Source organism: Salvia splendens, chromosome 16, assembly GCF_004379255.2.
Source record: "Salvia splendens isolate huo1 chromosome 16, SspV2, whole genome shotgun sequence".
In the NCBI taxonomy this organism is placed as follows: Eukaryota; Viridiplantae; Streptophyta; class Magnoliopsida; order Lamiales; family Lamiaceae; genus Salvia; species Salvia splendens.
The window spans coordinates 13,299,387-13,316,455 of record NC_056047.1 but is presented as its reverse complement, the minus strand read 5'-3'; the positions used below and the strand labels follow the sequence as shown (position 1 = coordinate 13,316,455).

Genomic DNA, 17,069 nt, shown 5'->3' with positions numbered 1-17,069 from the left:
TTCAAACAATAACATCCTTCCTTTCATGTCTGTCCATTGCATTTAGCAACCAAAATCTATTACTTCATTTTCCCACTGATACGATCCTATATCTCATTATTTAGTTATATCTTTTGATTCACCAAATCCTTCCATATATTTGTTATCTTGGTCAATAAGTTAGGGTATAGTATTTGAGTATTATAAATAGGGATAGATGGTTATTATTTGCATTCATTCAGTAAATCAATAAAATCGTTACGTGTCCAACAAATTGTTGAGAAATTCTCTTTTACTAAGATCTCGCGCTGCCCGACGGAGAGGAATTCCCGCGCACAGCCGGTTCTTGCTACCGCCGATCCTTCGTTAGGACGCCGGTAAAACGGGATACGACGTAGGGTCGTATCATCTGGTGCTTTCATCTTGTGTGCTCATGAGACGTGTTTACTACAACAGCAGAGCCGGCTGGGGCTCTTCACGCCCTGACTCATTCACGAGTGGGGGGCAGCGTCGTCAACAGCCCGTTGATCGTCGCAATTTTGGGGTCCCTCATCGACCGCAATTAGATGATGGGGATTTGGAAGTTCGTCAATCGGAAGAGATAAATCACGACGACTCGGTGAGTGGTAAGTTGGATCGCTTATTGGATCGTCTCGACAGATTTGATGCGTGGAGGGACGAGACCGAGCGACATTCCCAGTATCTGGAGCCGCCGGTGGCGCGCGAGGCAGAACCGCCCTCGTGTTTCGAGGCCGGAGAGGATTGGGGGGATGATGGTTTCAGGTATACACGGTATGGTGACAGAGGGTATAATTCACGGTACACTGACGGGGGGCTGCGAGACGGCCAGCAGCCGGGTCGGGGTCGCCGCGGAGGCAGGGGCCAACTAGGTTCATGCTGGGACCCGCCAGGGTATATGCAGGCCCGTACCCGTGCGGGAGGCTTCGACCAGTCGCAGGAAAGGCCATCAACGTGTTGGGATCCCCCACAACGTTTCCAGGCCAACATGTCGGGTTATGATCAACCCAAAAGGGTGCACATGGAGGCCCCACGTTTCGATGGGACAAATGCATCAATTTGGATCTCGTGGGTCCATTCTTACTTCAATCATTTGATGATTCCCGATGCCCAACGATTGCACTACGCGGTCATGTTATTTGATCAACCAGCGGCGGATTGGGTATTCAACTATTTGGCGACTAACGATTTCGTGACGTGGCAGAATTTCTTGGAGGATGTGCGTGGTTGTTTTGATCGTCAAGGCCCTAAACCAGTTATGAAGGCACGACTACAGTTGCACAGACCGCTGTCCTCAGCGGCTGCTATGGCACGCGTACTGGGGCTAACGGATACTCATGTAGATCGCACCCTCCAGCCACCGTCGTCGACGACTTCTCGTCGCCCCTGGCAGAACAGAGAGGGTAGGGGTCAGGTGGAGAGTACTCCGGCGCAGCAGTCATCGCAACCTTTACCGACGCCGTTTCAGACCCAGGGAGATCCGGGACGTGCGGTTGATCAGGCAAGGCCGCCGAGGGTCCGGGTTTCGCAGGCAGAAAAGGCCGAACGAGCTCGGTTGGGTCTGTGTTATTACTGCCCAGATAAATGGGTGGTGGGTCATGGGTGCAAACAACGTTTATTGTGTTACGCTGACGAGGATGATGAAGATGAATATGATGAGAATGATTTAGATGAAAATGGTGAGAATGATTTAGATGGATCAAATTTATCCTCGACTACTACTGACAGTACGTCCAGTGAGGAACACTTGATTGTTTTAGATGAATCGGATACATCGTCATCTACTGACAGTGCTTCCCGTGGGAAAAACATAAGCAATTCCTCCATGTGTAGTCAAAATTGTACTATTATTGATCACTTGGAGGAAATCATCGCCGATGCAATAAATAATAAGAAAACATTGTTCATGGAAATGGAGTCTGTCATCAACTTGAGGAAGCAAGTGGAGGTGAATGAGCATGCTGCAGAACAAGCCAAAACGGAAGCTGCAAGAGTGGAGATGGATAACGCAGAACTAGAGCATGCTACGTATGAGTGTATGTTTATGGCGCTGCTGTGTGAGGGAAGTTATAAAGGAAGACATTCAACTGTTCGATATGTGTTTGATCCCGGAGGATACGCATCGCCAAAGCTTTCAACTATCATCGTTGCTTCGTGGTTTCCACCTTGAGGACAAGGTGGATTTTAACCGGGGGGGAGTTGATACGATCCTATATCTCATTATTTAGTTATATCTTTTGATTCACCAAATCCTTCCATATATTTGTTATCTTGGTCAATAAGTTAGGGTATAGTATTTGAGTATTATAAATAGGGATAGATGGTTATTATTTGCATTCATTCAGTAAATCAATAAAATCGTTACGTGTCCAACAAATTGTTGAGAAATTCTCTTTTACTAAGATCTCGCGCTGCCCGACGGAGAGGAATTCCCGCGCACAGCCGGTTCTTGCTATCGCCGATCCTTCGTTAGGACGCCGGTAAAACGGGATACGACGTAGGGTCGTATCACCCACCCAAACATGTTTCGCTGTTATTAGCAACTTGTAGAAATTGTTTATGTATATTTATGGTAGGTTATTATCAATGTCGATTTTATTAAGAAGAGATTGATTTTTATGTATGATTCTCATATAAAATTTGAAAATACACACAAAGAATAGTATTATTGTAATATGCCTAATATTTTATCTATAATTGGTTAAATTTTGAATTAAAATAATATTTTTTTTGTTTTGTTAAAGAAAAGTGAAATTAGGAAGTCCACTCATGAGGGGACTTCACACGGGCCACAGCTCTGTGGTTGGGGAAGGATGGGTGTGCGCGTGGAGGGACGGTCCCTTCACCCCTCCGATCCTCGGCCAAGCAACAAGGAGGAGGAAGGGACACTTTCAAATGCGTCCCTCCCCCATCTCGTCCTTCCCCCAGGCCCCATGGTGCAGATGCCCGTTAGGTTGTTGGGCCGTTATACATGGCCACAAAACACCAAAAGTTTGTTTGGCATGGATGTTACTCTTTTCCTCCCACTTTAGTTAGCAGTCTCAGTTTATTATTTTTGGGTATCTCACTTTAGGAGTCCAGATTGAAATATTCCATAAATGTTAATAGGCTTCACATTTCACTAATATCTTTTCACTCACATTTTATTATAAAACTAATATAAAAAAGTAGGAATCATATTTCACTATCTTTTTTCATCAACTTTCCTTTATTTTTCTTAAACTCCATACCAAACTCAAATGAGACTCCTAGAGTGGGACAAATAGAGTATTATAATTCTAGACTCATTTTGTAACTGAACTTATGGGACTACAAGAGTGTGCCAATATTGTGCATAATTACTCTAGACTAACAAAGATAGTTCTACACATGTCAGAAACGGTGTATTCCAGACTCATCCACTAAAATATATTACTAATATTTATTAATGGTTGATTAGTTTTAGGAGTATTATTTTATGATGGTTGTCAATTTGATAAAGGGCAGCCAGGAAAATGGATCGATATGGGCTGATCGTACCCAGGCCTAAGTTGGATTAGTACTAGGCTATCATTTGGGCCTCAGATTGCGAGCGTTTGGGTGGGCTTAATTTTATTTTGTTAAGAAACGCGCTCTCTCGGTCTCTCCTTTGAAATCAATTTATTTGTATTTTATTTTTAAAATTATTAAAAGGTTTTTTTAAGCAACATTTGGACAACTGTCATTCGAGAGGCATATGCTATATTTTCACTGATAATAATAAGAATCAGGTGAAGTTCGATCTATTGCTTCATATTTTATTTTAACATGTCCCGTTTATCGGAAAACTACATTTGAATATTTGTATACTGAAAATCGAGGATATATTATAATACAATCCAGACATCCAGTATTCAATTAAAACTTAATTACGTGATACGAATCATACATTTGCTGCACAGTAATTAATCAAATTAGCATTAAATTCTAGTTCGTAATATTAGAGCATCCCCATCCATGCTCTTGCTAATAATGAGGGCCCGGACCCACATTTATTAACATTTTTTACTCCATATTCTTTCACAAGAGTACAACACCCATATCCATACTCTTCAGCAAGAACATGTTCAAGGGTCCCAGTATTCTATTATTCAATTTAAATAAAAACATTTTCACAATATTAAAATGTATTGAAAATATCTAAAAAAATATGAATGAGAGATAATTTGATGTGAAAAATGGATAATGAATGTGTGTATTTATAGATGATTTTGGGATTAAAAAAATTTAAAAAATGGTAATGAAATGACTATATTTTTGGGAATCTGATTTTTTTTTATTTATGGTATTATTTTCAAATTTAAGAAAATTAGAAAATGCCAACGGCTAAGTCGTTGGCAAATAGAAACGCGCTACGTCGACGTGCTCGACACATCGAGCTGCGCCGTGCCGTCGGCAAAAGTACAGCGGCGAACAAGGGATGCAGCGCCAACGGCACGGACATCGTTCTTCCCCGTAAACACAGACGGGGATGCTCTTAATATACATATAGACGTCACCAAACCGAACCGAACCGGCTGAACCGGCCAGGAACCGTCACCGGCAGTTCCGAACCGGAACCGTCGGCGGCGGTTCGAACTGTGTCCGGAACCGCCGGTTCCGCCGGGCCGGTTCAGGTTTCAATTCTAGGCAAACCGTAACCGGCGGTTCCGAACCGCCGGTTCGGCGGTTCCCGACAACTTTTCAGGCCTATTCCGACCTAACCATAGGCTTTTCAGAAACCGGTCAGAAACCGCCAGTTTTTATCAGAAAACCGTTGACGAAACCGGCGGTTTCCACCGAAAAACCGGTGGTTTACGCGTGAAACCGGCGGTTCCGGTGGCAAACCGGTAGTTCCGGCGGTTCCGCCGGATTTTCAAAATTTCAAAATTTGAATTTTTTTTTAAAATTTAATCACAATTTTCCCCTATAAATACCCCCTCCTCTTCATTTCTACTCACCTCATTCTTTCATTCTTGTATTAATAAGAATTTCTCTCTCAATCTCAATTTCTCTATTCTTCATCCTCGTTCTCTCAAGTTGTTTACGTTATTTGCGCTCATAATTTACTCACGTTGTTCACGTTATCATCTTCACACAATCACACTACTCTCTATTCTCCACTTTCAATTTCCATAAATATTTATATCATGTCTTCTAATAGCCGAGACTTAGATTTCTCGGGAATTATGAAATAAAATACTAGAACTTTTATTGACGAATGAAATAGTATTTTTATTTCTTGAATAAGGGTACAAGTACAACTTCAGAAATTTCAAAGCCACCAAATTTCAAGTGTTTGGAATTAAATACACACCAATAAACTTTTACATGTTAAGAAAAAGAGAGAATTTCAAATAGAAACCCTATCTCTTTACAAATGAAACTACTAGCTTCGGGCCCTTCTTCTAGCATGGTTTCGGCCCAGTTTCCGATGGCCCGTTGGGCTGAACAGACGAGACAGCAACCGAGAAGAGTCAGCCTCTTGTCCCTGCCAGAAAACAACAAGATAAACAAGAGGTTACATAAGACACTAAAGCTTTTAGTTGGCAAAGTAAGCAAGGATAAGGAACAAACCTACTTTGAGCTTTGAAGACCAAAACTTACCGAAAAAAAAGAAAGGTAAGAGGTTGCTTTATCCCTGCACTCCACGGCTCACACCAGCCAAACGAGCAGCCACCAAGCACGGCAGTTCGGCACCGAGTTCGGCAGTTCGCCACCAAGCACGGCAGTTCGGCACCGAGCTCGGCAGTTCGCCACCAAACACGGCAGTTCGGCACCGAGTTCGGCAGTTCGCCACCAAGCACGGCAGTTCGGCACCGAGCTCGGCAGTTCGGCACCAAGCTCGGCAACTCCGTGATCTGGAGAGAAAGATCAAAACATGAAGAAGAGCTCGGCTGTTATGACAACTCGTTTCAACAGCCGTTAGATCTCCTCAATCGTTTACAGAGACAACAAGAGAAGTGTATTAAGAAAGGGAAGGGGAAACAATACCTTGCAGAAATGTGAGTGAGTGTTGGACCGAAAGAAGCAAACTCCAGCCAGCAGGCTCCCCTCCAGCTAATACTCTGCAAAGCTGCAGGTAACAGCCCTTGCTTTCCCTACCCAAACCGGTTATAGTCCGGAAATCAGCCCCCACAGTGCCACCTCTAGTGTGCACCTGCAAAAGAAGACAAATTCATGAATGAATCAGAGTACAAGGCAGCACAAAACACCAAAATCAGTTAAAGAATGCTGCAAGGTCAGCCAAGTACCTCAGTCATTGTGCAGCTTTCAGTTACAAGCTGTGCATAAATATGCCAATCTCCTCCTCAGTTCCATCCCCCACCACACAACAAACTAGTTACTAAACGGAGCAGCAAGCGGAGGAGCAAGAGAGGTCAAGACCAAGGAAGGGAGTAGCTTAGCAAGTTCAGCGGAGTTACAAGGGAAAGGTAACACCCATCAGCTTAAATCTCAAGTTTAATGGCATCATTCGAGCATGATAGAAACAAAATATGGAAACGATTTATGATAACATGAGAATCTGAGAAATCAGTAAACCTCCCTTGCACATACCCCAGCCTCATTAGGATGCATGTCTAGGGTAGTGTAGCACTTTTGAGACTGGAGGAAAGGAACCATGGAATGGTGTCTTCCACACAGAATCAGTCACATAGAAGCACAACCACATTGCTTTTCAAACGCGAACTAGGACTAGACTATGACAAGAGAAAGAAGATAACTAGTAGGAACTTAGCTTCGGCGAGGCGACTGCCTGATTAAACGGCGCACTGCTACGAGGGTCTCCGCAGCGGCAGAACCGCCGTCTGCGTGTCACCCCTAAGCCGAGGGGTCCAGCGTCGCCGAAGGGAGGAAGATGGAGGCGACGGCAGCGTGGACCGAGGGATGCCGCTGAAGGACGGAGAATACGACGTCTTCCCTCCACGGGTGACCCCTCCGCGAACAAAACGTCGTCAAGATTGCCCGTACAAGGTTATGCCTCAAAGGGGGAAGAGATGGTGGGTAGTGGGTCGCCGGTTAGACAGCGACGAGTCCTCCACCTCCCCAGGTTTCCGAATTTTAGACCCCTTCTTGCCGAGTAGGAGACAGAGGGTGGGAGCGGTCGTGCGATGCGGAGAGGAACGGAATAGAAATGGGCTGACTCCGGTTCCTCACACGCCGGCGAGGAGCGCTGAAGGTGGCGGGGTGCGAAATCGCCGAGAGGAAGGAGAGAAAGGGGGCTAGGGTTCCTCATTTTCAATTTGGGGATTTTTGAGAAATGAGAGAGAGATAGTGACGATGGTTGGTGAAGGGGGTATTTGGGCCTTTTCCACTATTCATCACTTGGGCCTGGAATTAATTAAGCTGGGCCAGATTAAATGAGAAGAAGAAAAGAATTGGGCCAATTAGTTAAGCTGGACCGAAAATGCTTAATGAAATAATACCTTGGCCCAGATTAAGTAAACTCCTTGCTGAACTTAAGAAATTAGTTCTCGGTTTAATACTTTTAGTGAAGAGCCTCTTTTCAAGTATAATGGAAATTATTTCCTAAGCCACGGAAGAAAAGAACTTATAAGCCGTGAGTGAAATAAAGGCCAATGAATAATTAAGGCGGACTATAATAGTCACAGAAAGTATTTCTTAAATACTTAAGATAATCCGAGAATTCTAATACCGAACGGGTCAGCCGGTTACAGAACAAATTAAATCACCGATTTAAAGATTTAAGACTTCTAATTTTAGAAGGCAGAAATTAAAATAATAAGCACACGCTTAGGCATGCATTCATGCAAGATTTTTGAGGTCTAATTTAAATATATTAATTTTGTAAAGGAACGTCGTCGTTCGACGCATAATCTCAGAACAGGGGAAAGCACCTATTTTGCAAGAGTTAAGCAATTGAGGTGTGGGCTTCTTTCCTTTTTATTTACAGAACTCTATGAGAATAAGTGTGAACGTTTGAATGAATTGTCATGCCATGTTTTATTTTGTGATTGCCATTCATGGTTAAAACGAATTCGGGTCCCAGTAGGTCAGTAAATCCTACTCGGACTAGTGTACACATAGGGACCGTGAGCTAGCGCAAGGTTGGCCGGTTCGTGGGTCGTGAGCTAGCGCCAGGTTGGCCGACCCAGTGATCGTGGAATGTGGCCACATTCCCGATTCACACAGCTTGACATGGTATATCATCAGAAAGTTAAAAGACTGCAGTCTATTTCAGAAAGAAATAACAGATTTTAGTGACCGGGACTTGTTTTCAGAAAAACCCCGCGTTCACTCAGCTTGGCAGACAATTAAAAGAAAAACAGTTTTCGGCATAAGCCACTGAGTATATCAAGTACTCAGCCCTGCATATTGTTTTCCTAAATGTGCAGGTTGATCGATCGAGGCAGAGGAGGTGTTGGGACTGAAGATGAAATAAAAGAAGGGTAGCTAGTGTAGTATGTCTCCATACATGTTATACTTGTCTTGGAACTCTTCCGCTGCATAGACCTAGCTTTGTCTCAGTAAAGACAATGTCCCCCTTTTCACTCTGATGTAATAATTTGCTATTTTGATGACTTTTAGACAGTATTTCCTTAATTTCAGTAATTATGATGATGTGTTGAGACCGTTTAGAATTTTTAGTCGCGAAATAGCTGCGCTTTCTTTGACTAGGAAGTTGTGGTCGTGACAGAGTGGTATCAGAGCACTTTTCTTTCGCTCTGACCCAAGAACCTTCTTTCTAAGCCTCAGTCCAGAACAGTAGCACTAGGCTAGAAAGTGAACAGAATGATCAGTACAAGATCCCAACACCTCAGCTCGACACGATCAACTGCACCAGAAACAGGGGTCGACGCCCGCTCGTCCAGAAAAGAGAATTCTGAAGAAAGAAAATATTTTTTTTCATTTTGAGAAAGAAAATGAAATTTTCTAAGTTTTTCCAGAAAAAGAAAATAATTTTCACAGCCCTCATGGGAACGAAAATGTTTATTTGAAATGCTTGCAAGATGCAACGTGATAGCTGATACTTTGCATGAGATATGCTTACTGTATCTGTGTTTTATGAGCTTGACATGAATGTATAGATGTCATGGGGACTATGTATGTGAACCTAGAGTGCTTTAGAGAAGTACCTTAGGTGAGACATGCAGAATCAAGTATTAGCAGAATGAGAACTTGTTACCGCCTTCCACGGCGACGAGACCAACTGAACTCATCAGTTAGGGAGAACCCCTAATTCCACAGAATTTCAAAAAAAAAAAAAAAAAATCAATCAACAACGAACCAGAAAGTATCGTTGCAATATCAATAGACAGCAAAGAAAGGAAGTCCATTCCTTTGAGCATACAGATAGTACATATATAGATATATGTGTATACCAGCCGGTTATGAGACATAGCCACAGACAAATCTAGTACGACCTCTTCGAGAGACAACGACTCAGTTCATACCATCTTTTACAGCTTTTCGCATACTTGTATATGCATACTTTCAGTTACGAGCCGTTTTGAGGGCTTTTCTTCTTTTATGTAGAGATGGCACGACAGCGTTTTACCCACCGACGCCCACTCCGGACAGGTGCTGATCCAGATGCGGTGGTACGTTACTACAGGACGTACCGGCGTTGCCACGGGGACACTCTCGCCGAATTCGTCGCCCATTATGGTAAGCTATGGGAGGAGGCGAATTGGCATGGGGTGAAACCCTACGAGGGCATCATGAGACTGGTGGGGTTGTTCCCACCGGAGTGGCAGGGGTGGATGGCAACCACAGCCCAGTTGTACACTTCTTCGCGGCCTCCGACCTATGAGCCGATAGGAGACATGCCGGGCTTCTTGAGTGCAGTCTCGGCAGGGTGTTTCCACTTTGGGAACGGGCCCCCGCCAGACATGCAGGCCCCGGGGAGTGAGCAGTTCCGTAGCCTGCCACCTTTGGCCCTGATGCGGGCGGCAGACGGGGTATTTGAGGAGGGACAGTCGTCCCGAGTTCCCGGCCGTCGCAGGAGTAGGGCGGAGATAGGAGATGTGTCGGAGTCCGGCGACGAGTTTGAGCCGATGGAGAGTGGCACAGGAGGTGGAGAGAGCAACGAGGATCCCGAGGAGGATCCGGAAGAGGAGAATCCAGAGGAAGAGGATCCCGAGGAGGATATGGTGGGGGATGATGACGACGACGAGGAGCCACAGACTGGCGGCCTCACGGACCTGATGACAGATACCAGACCACCACAGCCTCTTGAGCCTCCACTAGAGATTCCTCCGCCCCCTGTGGAGCCTTATCCTGAGGAGCCGCAGCTGCCGCTCCATCCGGTAGACCAGGCTTTCTACGGGAGCCTATATCTATACGCGAAGTACGTGGATCCCAACTTTGCCGCCGATCCCAACATACCAGTGGCGCCTTATGTGACCCCAGTAGTTCCACAGCCTGTCGCCATTCCCAAGGACGAGGAGGAGCTGTGGTCACCACTTGAGATGCCCTTCCCAGGGACGAGCCACGGCGACCCGGTATGGATCAGCAGCGACTCGGAGTAGGGCTCGGTCAGACGGGTCATAGCCGTGCTAGCGTAGTAGATTAGTTTCCTTTCTTTTGTAGAACTTCGATGATGTCATATGTAAAAGATATTAAGACCTCGCGAGAGGCAATCTTCCACTCTATGATGAATGCATATGACGTTGCACAAATTATGGCTCCTATTGATTTATTTTAAGTATATGCATGAAAGAAAATGCATAAGATATGAAATGAATCCTAAAGAGATACACACTTTGTTATTGAAGAAAGTGAATAACTAGTACTAACATCACTTTATAAACAGAATGCCTCCCAGAAGACAAGCAGGCAGGCCGAGAAGGTACGCGCAAGTACCAGAGCAGATACCTAGGAGAGACCAGGCTGGGGGAGCAGGAGCACAACCGCCACCTCCTCCACCACCGCCTCCTGCAGTGCCGGAGAGGCGAGTGGAAGAAACATTTCTCAAACAGAACCCACCTGTGTTCAATGGTCTGGGGAATCCTGCTGCAGCAGAGACCTGGGTGCGTGCGATCGAGCGCATCTTTGATTTTCTTCGGTGCACCGACAGAGAGCGACTCTCATGTGTGAAGTTTCAGCTGGTTGAGTCCGCCGACTTCTGGTGGGAAGCTAGGCGAAAGGTTATGACTCGCGAACAGTTGGAGCACCTGACCTGGGAGGAGTTTAAGAATGAGCTGTACGGCAAGTACATCCCCAAGAGCTACCGCAAGGCCAAAGAGGTGGAGTTTTACAGTTTGAAACAGGGAAAGATGACAGTGACCGAGTACGATAGGTTATTCTGTGACATGTCACGCTATGCGCCTGAACTAGTAGACACGGACGAGAAAATGGCCGAAAAGTTTTGTACTGGCCTGAGATCGGAAATAAGAATGGCTCTGGCCAGTCATGGAGGTCTGTCTTATGTCGAGTCATTGGGCCGGGCCCTGGACATTGAGGCAGCTATGCCCAAAGAGAGGCCGACGACACATGTCACCACTGCTCCACCGCCGCCACAGCAGCGGTTCCCTCGAGAAAAGAGGAAATGGGAAGGAGACCGAGTCCCGACTGATGCTGAGCAACCACAGTTTGCCCCTAAGCCACAGCAGAACCGTTGGTACCAAACTGCCCCGACTCCAGCTGCGGAGCGCGGAGCCCAGGCACCTCTATGTGCGAGATGCTCGAAGAGACATGACGGCGAGTGTAAGGCCGGGACTGGTGGATGTTTCCACTGCGGGCAGAAGGGACATTTTGCCAGAAACTGCCCGAGCAAGGCGACTGGAACGGGAGGACAGCGTCCGCAACTGCGGGCACTCCAGGTTGAACCAAGGAGAGAGAAGGCGATGCTCCCTGCACCACGTCCTCAGCGACAGCTACGCCCGAGACTTCCCCCACAGGCAAGAGCCTTCGCACTGCAGCAGAAGCAGGCCAGGGCCGAGGAAGGGAAACGGGAGCAAGGCAATTTGGCAGGTATGGGAACTCTCCTCAACGTACCAATCGCCCTTTTGTTTGATACCGGTGCATCACACTCCTTTATATCAACATCTTGTGTGGATACTTTGAACTTGCCTACGGACGTGATGGAACATAGTATGAGGGTGTCCTCACCCGTAGGAGGCCTGATAGATATCACACGAACGTGCTCAAACATAAAATTTTCCATGGGAAACCTGAACCTAGTAGCTCATAACTTACATGTGATGTTGATGTGGAGCGTCGACATTATACTAGGAATGGATTGGTTAGCCGAGAACTACGCCACAATCCGTTGTAAGGAGAGACAGATAGCGCTACAATACCCTGGGACAGAACCCGTAATGTTTCATGGGATCTCCATGAGGAAACGAAAATCGATTATTTCTGCCCTGCAAGCAACAACCATGATGAGGAAAGGATGCCCTGCATACCTCGTCTTTTTGAACGAAGAAGAGAAAAAGGACAAGAAAATTTAGGACGTGGCAATAGTACGAGAATATCCTGATGTATTCCCAGAAAAGCTACCAGGCTTGCCACCAAACAGGCAATTGGAGTTCAGCATCGATCTGGAACCAGGATCAGCTCCAATATCAAAGGCGCCTTACAGAATGGCACCAAGGGAGTTAGAGGAACTCAAAATGCAATTACAGGAACTACTAGACCTGGGCTTCATTCGACCCAGTGTGTCGCCGTGGGGCGCACCAGTACTTTTTGTAAAGAAGAAAGATGGCACCTTAAGGATGTGTATCGACTATCGAGAGCTGAACAAAATAACCCTCAAGAACAAGTATCCTTTACCGAGAATCGACGACCTCTTCGATCAGCTGCAAGGAGCTGGAGTGTTCTCGAAGATGGATTTGAGATCGGGTTATCACCAGTTGAGAGTTCGACAAGACGATATACCAAAGACTGCGTTCCGCACCAGATATGGCCATTATGAATTTACGGTAATGCCTTTTGGGCTTACCAATGCTCCAGCTGTGTTCATGGACCTAATGAACCGCGTGTTCCACCCGTACCTGGACAAGTTCGTTCTGGTCTTCATAGATGATGTGCTCATCTAATCGAAGAACGAAAAGGAACACGAGGAACATTTGAGAGCCACCTTGAAAACGTTAAGAGCCGAGAAACTCTATGCTAAGTTCAGCAAGTGTGAGTTCTGGCTCAATGAAGTGAATTTCCTTGGACACATAGTGACAGCAGAAGGGATCCGAGTAGACCCCGCTAAAGTTGAAGCCGTGCAACGTTGGCAGTCACCAGCAACGCCCAATGAAATTCGAAGTTTCCTAGGACTGGCAGGATACTACCGAAGATTCATTGAGGGGTTTTCTAAAATAGCAAGGCCGATGACTCAACAACTCAAGAAAGGAGTTAAAGTCAACTGGACCCCAGAATGTGAAGCAAGTTTCCAATTGCTTAAGGAAAAGTTGACCACAGCGCCGGTGCTAGCCGTACCAGAGGCGGGAGTCGACTATGTGGTGTATACAGATGCATCGAAGGTCGGACTCGGGTGCGTGCTGATGCAGAGGGGTAAGGTGATAGCATATGCGTCACGCCAATCGAGGCCGCACGAGTTGAACTATCCGACGCACGATCTGGAATTAGCAGCAGTGGTCCATGCGCTGAAGATTTGGAGACATCACCTCTACGGAGTTCGGTGTGAGATCTTCACAGATCATAAGAGTCTCAAATACTTTTTCGAACAGAAAGATCTGAATATGAGACAGCGCAGATGGCTGGAACTAGTCAAGGACTACGACTGTGGTATAAACTACCACCCAGGCAAAGCCAATATAGTAGCAGATGCTTTGAGCAGAAAGACAGCGCCTCAAGCAGCTGTTTTCCTCACACAAGAGGAAGAGCTTATCCGGGAATTCGCCAAGATGCGGCTGGAAATAGTAAGAGCCCCGGAGACAGTGGACAGCAGAATATCCACCTTGGTCATAGAACCAGATTTAAGAGCCAGAATTGTGGAAGCCCAGAGAGACGATGACGCTCTAGAAAAGATCCGTCTCAGAGTAAGGACGGGAAAAGGGGAATACTACCACGAAGAGGCGGATAATGCTCTCACTTTCAAAGGGAGATTATGCGTACCCAATAAGGAGACACTCAGAAATGAGATCATGAGTGAAGCTCATGAGACACCCTATACTGCCCATCCTGGAAGTACGAAGATGTATCAGGACTTGAAGAAGCAATTTTGGTGGGATGGCATGAAGAGAAGCATAGCGTCATTTGTGGAAAAATGCCTGGCTTGTCAGCAAGTGAAAGCTTTGCATCAACGACCCTATGGAAAGTTGCAGCCTCTCGAGATTCCAGAATGGAAATGGGAGCATATAGCAATGGATTTTGTGACAGGATTGCCAAAATCACAACGGGGAAACACGGCCATCTGGGTTGTAATCGATCGCCTCACCAAAAGTGCTCATTTCATACCAATTCGTATCACATACGGTTCAGACAAGTTGGCACAGATTTACGTGCGAGAGATCGTACGTTTACATGGTGTCCCAGTAACGATCACCTCAGATCGAGATTCAAAATTTACTTCTAGATTTTGGATAAGCCTACAGCGAGAGTTAGGCACTCAGCTGAATTTCAGCACAGCGTTCCATCCACAGACGGACGGACAGTCCGAAAGGACGATCCAGACATTGGAAGATATGTTAAGAGCTGTAGTGCTCGACCGTGGAGTGAGCTGGGAGTCAGTACTTCCACTTATAGAGTTCGCCTACAATAACAGTTACCAGGCAACTATTGACATGGCTCCATACGAGGCATTATATGGGAAAGAGTGCAGATCACCACTTTACTGGGATGAAGTTGGTGAGAGAAGGATTCTCGGACCGGACTCGGTAGAGGAAATGATAGAAATTGTCCGACAAATCCGAGGGAGAATCAAGGAAGCTCAAGATAGACAGAAATCCTATGCAGATGCTCGCAGAACGGATTTACAGTTCAAGACAGGAGACAAGGTCTTTCTGAAAATATCCCCATCGAAAGGGATAACCAGATTTGGCGTCAAGGGCAAGCTGAAACCGCGTTTTATCGGACCTTATGAGATCCTAGAAACAGTCGGCCCTGTGGCGTACAGATTAGCGCTCCCGCCAAGTTTCGGGAATGTTCACAATGTGTTTCATGTATCACAGTTGAGAAAGTACGTGTTTGACCCCAAACACATAGTGCACCAAGAAGAAATGGTGTTAGAACCAGATTTGAGCTATGAAGAAAAGCCAGAAGCAATTCTGGACAGAAAAGTTAAAGAGTTGAGAAATAAGAATATTGTAACAGTGAAAGTCCTATGGAAGCATCACGGCCGCGAGGAGGCGACGTGGGAGCTCGAGGACCAGATGAAAGAGAAGTACCCACAGCTTTTTACCTAACTGAGACAAAATTTCGGGGCGAAATTTTTGTTAAGGGGGGTAGAATGTAATAGCCGAGACTTAGATTTCTCGGGAATTATGAAATAAAATACTAGAACTTTTATTGACGAATGAAAGAGTATTTTTATTTCTTGAATAAGGGTACAAGTACAACTTCAGAAATTTCAAAGCCACCAAATTTCAAGTGTTTGGAATTAAATACACACCAATAAACTTTTACATGTTAAGAAAAAGAGAGAATTTCAAATAGAAACCCTATCTCTTTACAAATGAAACTACTAGCTTCGGGCCCTTCTTCTAGCATGGTTTCGGCCCAGTTTCCGATGGCCCGTTGGGCTGAACAGACGAGACAGCAACCGAGAAGAGTCAGCCTCTTGTCCCTGCCAGAAAACAACAAGATAAACAAGAGGTTACATAAGACACTAAAGCTTTTAGTTGGCAAAGTAAGCAAGGATAAGGAACAAACCTACTTTGAGCTTTGAAGACCAAAACTTACCGAAAAAAAAGAAAGGTAAGAGGTTGCTTTATCCCTGCACTCCACGGCTCACACCAGCCAAACGAGCAGCCACCAAGCACGGCAGTTCGGCACCGAGTTCGGCAGTTCGCCACCAAGCACGGCAGTTCGGCACCGAGCTCGGCAGTTCGCCACCAAACACGGCAGTTCGGCACCGAGTTCGGCAGTTCGCCACCAAGCACGGCAGTTCGGCACCGAGCTCGGCAGTTCGGCACCAAGCTCGGCAACTCCGTGATCTGGAGAGAAAGATCAAAACATGAAGAAGAGCTCGGCTGTTATGACAACTCGTTTCAACAGCCGTTAGATCTCCTCAATCGTTTACAGAGACAACAAGAGAAGTGTATTAAGAAATGGAAGGGGAAACAATACCTTGCAGAAATGTGAGTGAGTGTTGGACCGAAAGAAGCAAACTCCAGCCAGCAGGCTCCCCTCCAGCTAATACTCTGCAAAGCTGCAGGTAACAGCCCTTGCTTTCCCTACCCAAACCGGTTATAGTCCGGAAATCAGCCCCCACAGTGCCACCTCTAGTGTGCACCTGCAAAAGAAGACAAATTCATGAATGAATCAGAGTACAAGGCAGCACAAAACACCAAAATCAGTTAAAGAATGCTGCAAGGTCAGCCAAGTACCTCAGTCATTGTGCAGCTTTCAGTTACAAGCTGTGCATAAATATGCCAATCTCCTCCTCAGTTCCATCCCACACCACACAACAAACTAGTTACTAAACGGAGCAGCAAGCGGAGGAGCAAGAGAGGTCAAGACCAAGGAAGGGAGTAGCTTAGCAAGTTCAGCGGAGTTACAAGGGAAAGGTAACACCCATCAGCTTAAATCTCAAGTTTAATGGCATCATTCGAGCATGATAGAAACAAAACATGGAAACGATTTATGATAACATGAGAATCTGAGAAATCAGTAAACCTCCCTTGCACATACCCCAGCCTCATTAGGATGCATGTCTAGGGTAGTGTAGCACTTTTGAGACTGGAGGAAAGGAACCATGGAATGGTGTCTTCCACACAGAATCAGTCACATAGAAGCACAACCACATTGCTTTTCAAACGCGAACTAGGACTAGACTATGACAAGAGAAAGAAGATAACTAGTAGGAACTTAGCTTCGGCGAGGCGACTGCCTGATTAAACGGCGCACTGCTACGAGGGTCTCCGCAGCGGCAGAACCGCCGTCTGCGTGTCACCCCTAAGCCGAGGGGTCCAGCGTCGCCGAAGGGAGGAAGA

General features: G+C 45.9%; 1 long non-coding RNA gene across 1 annotated transcript; it reads right to left on the bottom strand.

Moving 5' to 3' along the window:
- Positions 1-15,423: 15,423 nt before the first annotated feature.
- Positions 15,424-15,964, bottom strand: LOC121771122. The gene is made up of 2 exons (XR_006043938.1): positions 15,817-15,964; positions 15,424-15,700 (listed from the first exon to the last, which is right to left on the bottom strand). It is a non-coding gene; the product is annotated as an uncharacterized LOC121771122 (long non-coding RNA).
- Positions 15,965-17,069: the final 1,105 nt, after the last annotated feature.